The sequence below is a fragment of the Belonocnema kinseyi genome, chromosome 1 (assembly GCF_010883055.1).
Source record: "Belonocnema kinseyi isolate 2016_QV_RU_SX_M_011 chromosome 1, B_treatae_v1, whole genome shotgun sequence".
In the NCBI taxonomy this organism is placed as follows: Eukaryota; Metazoa; Arthropoda; class Insecta; order Hymenoptera; family Cynipidae; genus Belonocnema; species Belonocnema kinseyi.
Window position 1 is genome coordinate 101,903,882 of NC_046657.1, and position 9,834 is coordinate 101,913,715.

Consider the following 9,834-nt stretch of genomic DNA (forward strand, 5'->3'; position numbering starts at 1 on the left):
ACGAGAAAATGGCAGGCATCTACCTTTGAAGCTCAACAACTCAGCCAAAAAAAAATGCTAGCGCAATAAGCAAAATAGTCATATGAAAGATCTCTCTCACTTATATCTTCTCGCGTTTATATCCATAAATATCATTTATATCCCTTAGCTTCCACCACCTCGCAGTACCACGTGACAAGCAAGCCAATCAGCGCGCATCGCGGCCATTTCCCCTTCGCTAAGCCACATTGGTGGAATCCCCTTCCGGGAGGATAGAGGTGAATGTTTACGTTCTCTGTTGGTGGATATAAATGCGATTCCAGTACATTAAAGCGATTGAAACCGCGAACTGTAACGGATAGGCTCTGTAATTATTTTCAATCACCCGGAAGGATGTGATAGTTTTATTTTTCGTGAAAATCGCGATTTAGAACCACGGGTCGAAGAAAGGAACGAGCGGTCGGTAGTAAGAAGGGTCCAGCCCTGCTGGACCGAGAACGTAAACATTCACTCATATCCTCCCGGAAGGGGATCCCACCGATGCTGCTTAGCGAAGGGGAAATCGCCGCGTTGCGCTCTGATTGGCTTGCTTATCACATGGTACAGCGAGGTGGTGGAAGCCAAGCGGATAATAAATGAGCGTTAGGCCGGGATATAAGCGCAAGAGGACATAAGTGAGAGAGAATATAACCGTTGTTCCAGTGCATCTTTATTAGAACTGAAGATAATATACGAGGTGTGTTCAAAAAGTAAGGTGGATTTTCAATTTTCGCGGGCTACGTACATTCAAGTTTTAAATTTTTTGTTTTGTTGTATTGGTACACTCGTCACGATCATATGTTCACAGTTTTGACTATATAGCTCGTGTTGTTTTTCTGGCAGAGGCGTACAAGGTTAGAAGGGTTTGGTGTGCTCGACGATTTTCTTCTTTCGAAAAAAATGGAGCAAAGAGTTTGCATTAAATTTTGTGTGAAAAATGGAATCCAGTGCTCTAAAACTCTTGAAATGTTGACAGTTGCATACAGTCAGTCTACTATGCGTAAGAAAAATGTGTATAAGTGGTACAAGCTGTGATACAAGCATGAGACGTGTGTAAGCGAAATTGGTTCCAAAACTGCTTAATTTTGATCAAAAGATCCATCGCATGACCATCGCTCAGGAGATGTTCAATGAAGTCAATAATGATCCTGATTTTATCAAAAGGGTTATAACTGGAGATGAATCGTGGGCATATGGTTATGACGTCGAAACTAAAGCCCAATCGTCTCAGTGGAAGCATCCTCAGTCTCCAAGACCGAAAAAAGCACGTCAAGTTCGGTCAAATGTGAAGGTTTTGCTCACTGTCTTCTTTGATTAGCATGGCGTAGTGCATCAGGAATTCTTACCACAAGGTCGTACGGTCAATAAGGAGTATTACATTAAACTTATCCGCCGTTTGCGAGAGGCGATTCGCAAAAAACGTCCGGAACTTTGGAAAAACAATTCGTGGCTTTTGCATCACGATAATGCACCTGCTCATTCATCGTTGCTTGTGAAAGATTTTCTGACCAAAAACAGAACCACAGTCATGCCTCAGTCTCCATATTCACCGGATTTAGCCCCCAGTTACTTTTCCCAAAACTGAAGAGACCCATGAAAGGACATCGATTTTTAACGATTGAGGAGATAAAAACTGCATCGCTGAAAGAACTCAAGGCTATACCACAAAATGATTATCAAAAGTGCTTCAATGATTGGAAAAAGCGTTGGCACAAGTGTATTATGTCTGAGGGGGATTACTTTGAAGGGGAAAACATAAATATTGAGGAATAAATGAATATTTTTTGAGAAAACCATAAAGTCACCTTATTTTTTTAACACACCTCGTATTTCTACATTTTTGTACTTTCAAGCAACCATTTTTATTATTTCTGAACTGCAATTTGTTTACAGCAGTTTTCCTTCTACTCATGAATTTTTTCAAATTTTTCCAATTGCCCCTTGTATAAGAAATAATGCTCTAAACTTGACTGTTCTTAAATGTGCCAGAAAATCCTTACTTTTTTTACATTTTTCAGTCTGCAAAGCACAACATTTTTTTTACATAAAAGTCTTTACGTAGAATACTTTTAGCTATCATATTACTTTTTTTTATTTCGCTAGCATTTTTTTGCCGAGTGTTTAAGCTTGAAAGGCAGATGCCTACCATTTTTCGCCGATAGTAGTTTTCGAAAATCCTCGCAGCTCATATTCTTTGCTTTCCAGTGATTGTACCACAATTCAGCTTCTGCGCTAAAACTTTGTAAGGCGTAGCAATTGGAAAAGTTTTCCGATTTTTCCATGAAATTGTGAATGTTCATTTTGAACAGATTTTCTGGATGCAATTGGAATAATGAATAGGCTAGCAAGTTTTCATTCGAGAATCTACGATCTAGTGCAGCGATCAAAGAATTTAAATATGGAATTAATTGCGATCTCTTCCAAAACTCAGCTTCATGATTGTTTGGATGCTAAAAACTAACAATAAGTTTGATTGGCATCTCCTGAGTGGTGCCAAAGTTGACTGGAAGGCTGTCAAACATGCCAAAAATTCAAGTTAAGAAACATGATTTTAGTACTCTTGAAACCCATTGTTGCGAGCTGTGAATTTACGTAACAAGTGAGATTTTCGTAGTTTCCTTTTTTATATACATATACACTACTCAGGAGCTGCCAGTCAAATTCTTTGTTAGTTGTTTGCACAAAAGCAATCATCCTCAATAGATTTGAAGAGTACTAAAATGACGTTCTTTCACTCGAATCTTTGACATGTTTGACAGTCTGCCAGTTAACTTTGGCATTACTCAGGAGCTGCCAGTCAAACTTATTGTTAGTTTTTAGCATCCAAACAATCATTCCCCGTGGGTTTCAAGAGTACTAGAATGATGTTTTTCACTCGAATTTTTTACATGTTTGGCAGTCTGCCAGTTAACTCTGACACCACTCAGGAGCTGCCAGTCAAACTCATTGTTAGCTTTTAGCATATAAACAATCATTCCCCGTAGGTTTCAAGAGTATTAAAATTAAGTTTTTGCACTCGATTTTTTGACGAGTTTAACGATAAATTGTTGCAAAATACACCAACAGCTGTTAGTCAGTCAACGAATTTCGAACTATTGACTATCAAAACAAAAGAATCTGAAACTTTAGTGAGTACTAAAACGACGTCCATAGAATTGTCGCAAGCTCCCGGACTATAAGAAGTTCAAAAGGAGCGATGAATTGGCTGAAAAAATACGAAAAATTTTTTTTTTAAATTATATTGTGTGCTGGCACAATATAAAAGTTGAAGTATACCTAGAGTATACCTTGTCTCATTTCAGTATATTTTCCACAGATTAAGGGAAATGTGTGTCCACGTGAATTCTAGCTCGACCCCCCCCCCGGTCCCCCTCGTGGACAAGCGTGGAATTTTGCCATATCCCCCTCCCCCCTAAAGTGTCCACGTGGTATATGGATAGCCCCTAACATAGTCCACGTGCCCTCTATTACTGTTGTATTCCCGATATTTAGAAGTTTTCCTCATTTCAACAAGATGAACAATATATTTCTTAAATTTATTTTTTGGTATTGATAGATGATAAGGGGGTATTCATTATTTGCGTAAGCGTCCTAAGGGGGGGGGGGGTGAAATCTCTATATGAACTTATCTCGGAGGGAAGGAGGGTGGATAAAAGTCATTCTTACGTAATATTTTACATTGCCCATCGCAAAGCATTCGGTAAACCTCGAGGTTGCTGGTTACTATGACATTTCACCCGAGGATAAAATGTCCGTAATACAGCCATATCTCAGGAACCAAAAATCGAACAGAAAATTAAAGGGCAGTTTCAAAAACAAAAAAAAATTCTCTATTTAGACGTCCCACTAACTATGAGATCTATTTTTCATTTTTAATATACAATTTTATGAACATATTCTTATTTAAAAATGGTTATTTTATATTAATTTTTCAAAATCTCTTCTAACTCTCTTCTAACAACATTTAAGCACGAAGGAAAACTAGATAAAATCTTACGTAAGAAGGGGAGGGGTGTCCAAGATATATTATGTGTCCTTACATGAGGTTTGGAGGGGTGAAAAATGGCTAAAATGGTCCTTATATAAATCATAAATGGCCCCTTAGAGGTCAGAGAAGATTCATCAATAGTCATTCGACGAGTCTCGAAACCGCGAACAAACTTGTCAGATACATTACTATCGTACTCCTGACATGAACAAAGTTTTTGTCATGAAAACAGAATACACATTTTTTTCGAAACTTCATAAATTGGTACTCGTGGGTAATAAAAGATTCAACAATAGATCAATCGGTGCATCTCGAAAATGCGAATAAATATACTATATATCGTATTTTTATATTTCGAATCTTAAAAAAGTTTTTTCTCATATAAACAAGGTAACATTTTTTCAGACCTGGATATTAGCTTGAGCTCTTAGGGTCAAATTATATCGAAATATGTCACACAAAAAAAAGAGATTTGAAAATATGGGGCATTACATCCTTTCCTCTATGAGGAAGCAATTAATTTAAAATTCAAAAAAGTTTTTAATGGGGACTGACAACTCGACCAATCAGGTGTGTACCTAATTCTAACTTCAATAAGACCCTTCAGGAAACTCTAATGACTTCGAGGATTTCCATTATTTCAAGGCATTACAATAGAAATTCCAATGATTTCAAGTGACTTTATATGAATTAACGTGGTTTTACGTGTATTCAAATGATTTCAGATCTTTCAGAAGATTCCAAGAGAATTCAAATAATTTACCATGAATTCAAGTGATTCTATTCTTTCAGCAAGATATTCGCTACATACTCATCTAGAAAAGCTGGACCACTGGCCATGGTTTAACTTTAAGGGGTTTAAAATGGATCGGGTTTTCATCGCCAGATCCATACTACGTCTACAAAAATATATTGTGTAATGTAGTATTCAAACTACATAATCCAAAGGCAATTTCTTTCGTCGGAGCAAAGTAATTTTTTCGAAAAATTTTGTTTGTTTTTTTCTTTTGTAATTGAAAATTAGGCGCTTGTAAAGTGCAACGGGAGTTGCTTATTCGTTAATAAAAAAAAAACTTCCTTACCGACAAAAAACAGTATCGGGAGCTGTCTGCAAATAGTCTTGTTACTAATTCGGGGAATTCAAAACGCAAACAGTCAGGGCCGCCTAAACCATTTCAAACTGGAATGCATAATATTGCGCAATATACTCGACTGCGTACTCGAGCACCAGGGCCCTTCCGAGGCCATAGTGACAACTATCTCTCGCCCCTTAAGCTGAGAAACTGCGTGGACCAGTAGTTCTAGGAATTGGTCCAGCTAGTAAAATTGCCTTTAGATCATTTGGTTCAGATATTACATCAAACAATGCCTTTTTGTAGACGCAATATATAGATCTGGCGAAAACTCGAGTTGTTTAAAACCCGTTAAGCGATTTCCTGATTTAAAACGAAATATAAAAATTTAATTCATTTAACTTATACCAGAACTTATTTTAAAATTTCCTTCTAATACATTAATCAAATTTGTAAAATCGCTTTAAATCAAAGCAATAGTCGAGACTTCAGATGATTTCAAGGTGATTCAAATGACTTCAGAAATTTCTGAAGAATTCCCTGAGCTCAGAAAAATCCAGAAACTTCAGGATAATTTAAATGAAATAAAGCGACTTCAAGTTACCTCAGATGTTTCAGGAGATATCATTACAATTGCACAACTGACTTCACGAGTTCTCAACTCCTCGGTCTTAAAATCGGAAAATTTTAATTTTTGAACATTTCTCTCTTAGAGTCAAGAAGGTCAAACTACTACGCAGAAAAGATTATTTGCAGTTGAGAAAGTGGAACATACTGAGATTCAAAATCTTATGCACCCCTTTTCTTACAATTTTGTAAAGTATTCCAATTTTTTGTCTGTTTAGTGTAAACAAAGGTTAATTAAAGAATGAATCGATCCCTCTTGGATTGAATTTATCTCATTCTATAAAATTTCAATTGTTTTCAATTATCCACTGGATAAGTTTAAATAAGGACATACAAGTAGCTGAAGGCAAACCAATTTAAAAATTCTAAAAATGGAAGATTTTATTTCAAGTCTAGTCTCTAGACTCTTAAATGAATAATTGAAATTTGGATATTTAAATCATTTGAAAGGCTATCGAAGTTAATTTTTATTGAACTGTTGAAAATAGCAATTTAATTACAAGGGCCTGACAATTACGAATTAAATGGGTTAATGCTTTCGTCATTTTTTTGTTAATTTCGCAGGAAGTTCGAGTCGATCGATGATGAGCATATCCTCTGCTGGAACTGAAACATTTTCAGTGAACTACGCACTTGCTTAGAGAGACGGATACGTAAAAGGGATTTTCCATCACCCCTCTATACACATATAGATATAGATATATTGAGGGACAGTACAAAAACTGGATAGAAAATCCTGGAGGGACCCGGAAAGAACCACCCTCATCTATTACCAGCATTTGCGAGGGGCAATGATGACCTTCAACTTCAGACCCTTGCCCCATACGCCCCATACGTACGTAGGGTGACTAATGATGGACTACATTCCCGACTACATCACTATAGAGTCAGTTAGCAGCTTTCTGTTTTTCCTTCCCATTGAGTCCTGGAATCATGAATGGGGCGAAAGTCTTCTACGCAGCCGATCCACTCATTTCCCCTCAGCACTCCACATAGTGAAGTTAGCTAACAGAAAAATGAAAGGGTCTGAGGACTCTAAGCTCTAAGTGAGAAAATTTATTTCAAGGGTAGTATGCAGTTAAGGTGGTTGTAGGTCATAATATCTAAAAAAAATATTATTACTTATTCCTGAGAAGTCCGTAATACATATTGGCGCTTCCATTAAAAAAATTATGTACATTTTTTGAACATCACCTATAATAATTTCTATGAATTTATACACAAACTATTGACCGAATCACTTTCGAATCAGTTATCTACCAATTTGCAAAAAAAAATTATAAAGTACAAACTATAAGAATGTTTGAGGAAAAAATAAAAAGGTTGGATTTTCCAGAACATCTTTGATTTTTTTTCCAAATTTTAAAAACATGAAAAAATACATTCTAAAAACTCCCACCTTTTTAAGTTTTTTTTTCTCGATAGTTTTCGAGATATTTTTAAAAAGTTTTTGCTAATATAAGAAAGAAATCAAATCAATTTTTTGCGCGCTAGAACATTTTTGAGGCTGAGATTGGATTTATGGTAGAACTTTTTCATGTGTGCAAAGTTGTATCTTAACATTTCTTCGTATTTGTCGTTGTTTGTTAGAAAAATGAATAATTTCGATTGTAGGGAAAAAAATTCTCCTGTTCACAAAAGTTATTTAATCCGCATAAAACTCAAAGAAAATCATCCTTATAGAAGACAAAGTTCAACCAAAAATTGGCTAAATTATATGTTTGAATTTTTTTAAACAATTGACTTTTAATGTTTTCAGAAAAGCCGTCATCTGTTTCTTAATTTTTAATCTTTTTAAAATATATTGTCGACTTGAATAGAAGGAAATAAACTGTACGAGAATCTGGAAAACCCTTTTTGAAATTTATTGCCGAATTTGAATTAAAGGAACTAAAATCTATGAGAATCTGGAAAGAAATCTTAAATATCTCAAATATTTCAAAAGCTATAGACGTCTAAAGAAACAGAATTTGAAAAACAAAGCACAACATTCATACACACATAATTTTTAGAATTTTTTTGATGTAGCCCGGGAGCTACATTTTGCATGAAGAGCGATTGAAGAATTCCTACAAAATCTGTTAGAAATATTTATGAAAATTTCTACGAACTGTCTACCATTGCGGAATTTCCCGTCACAGCTAAGTTAACCATTGCTTTACAATTGGATTTTTTCCTAATAACTCGAACAGTATTATGCTCGGTATTATGCGTTTTTTCGCTGTTTTCGAGAAAATCGACTTTGAAATATTCGCAACATGGCATTTCGATTTTGGCGAAAACCATTTCAAATCGGCCGGCAGCTCAGACACTAGCCCTTTAGCTTTATAGTCGGAAGGTCGCGTTTTCGATTTTCGCTGCCAGTACTTTTTGAAATGATTTTCTTTTTTCTTTATTAAAATCTTTATAAATATAATTTCCTTCAATATTCTTCAAGAAATATGCAAATAATAAACTTGATACTTGGCCTGGGGGTTCCTTTTGCATCGCACTTAAAGGTCTCAGAAGGATTTTTGAAAAATATCAATACAAATTTAGATTTTTTGTTAAAAAAAATGTATTTTTTTGGAAATCAACATTTTTCGAGATTTTCAAAGTAAATTAATTTTTATTCTCTTCGCGCGCGGCTCCCTTCACTCGCAAGTTTGAGCACGCCTAGGGAGCGCAACTGTTGGTTCTCGCGCTTCGCGCTAAATATTGTATTTATTTCGCACTTCGCGCTCGATTGTACATTTATCTCGCTCTTCGCGCTATGCGTTCGGTCTTTATATTTTCGCACATTCTTGCGCAAACATGTTAAAATTAAGACTCAAAACATCCACCAATGTAATTTTGTATTTGTGAACTCTTTTCAGTTAAAAGAGCTTAGCTCGAGAGTTTGGGCGCACCTACGGCATGCGACTGATTTTGTCCGACATGTCAACTTTTCTACACTATACACAACACTTTTATATCAATTATAATACATTTTTTCTGTAACTCTGCCTGGGATTACTCATTAAAAAATTGAAAAAAGCTACTGCGCATCTGCATAGGGTCTAATACAGGAACCTATATAGGGTCCTACATAGGAGCATATGTCCTCTTTTGTCTTTTCTGTGCTTTGTCCAAAAAGTTAATTTTTTTATTTTTAATCTTATGTTTTACGATTAAAATAAAATCTACTCGTCCTATCGAAAAATAATTAATAATAAATGTATAGATCTTTTTAGGCGAACAACTGTTGTCTGGTAATTTAAGTTCATACCTTGTGCCGTTTTTTCAAACAAATTTAATATTTTTATTTTGAATGTTGTTTTTTACGACTAAAGCAAAAACTATGTGTCCTATCAAAAATTATAGCTCTTTTTTGGATGAACAATTTTTGTCTCATTTTTTTCGTAGCCTATAACGAAAAGTGATTAATTATAAATTTGTGGTTCTTTCTAGGGCGCGCAATTTGATCTTTTTCATTTTGTTCGTATCTTGCTTAGTTTTGCCAAAAAATTGAATTTTTTAATTTTTCATTATTTATGGTACGATCAAATTCAGAATGTTCAACTTTTCGACCAAATGAAAAAAGTTATCATTGTCCTGTAGGACTTTGAAAAAGCAAAATTTTTCTTCTCTTGACTTTTTTTCTTATCATGCGTTTCTGGGCTTAAAATGTTCATTTTAGTTTGTTTTTTTGGATTTTGAAAATGATCTAACTCTGATAATTTTCTTTTTATAGAAAAAAGTCATGGGGATAAATTGTTTGAGTTTCTGAGTACTATGAGCAACAGTACATAGAATTTTTAAATCTTGAAAAAATGTGGTTTCAAACATTTTTGGTACGATCAAATTTGGAATTTTCAACTTTTTGACCAAATTGAAAAAGTTGTTATCATAATCTTGTAGGGCTTTCAAGAAGCAACGTTTTTCTTCACCAGACTTTTTTTCGTATCATGCGTTGTTTAGCCTAAACGGTTCATTTTAGTTTGTTTTTTTGGATTTTGAAAATGCCATAACTCTAGTAATTTTTGATTTTTCGAAAAAAGTCATTAGGATATTATTATTATTATTACACCATTAAGCCATTTCCCTTTCGGGGTAGGCGTGACTCACTCGGCAGGGGAAAGGAGTAGTGTGTGGATGGGATAGAGATTT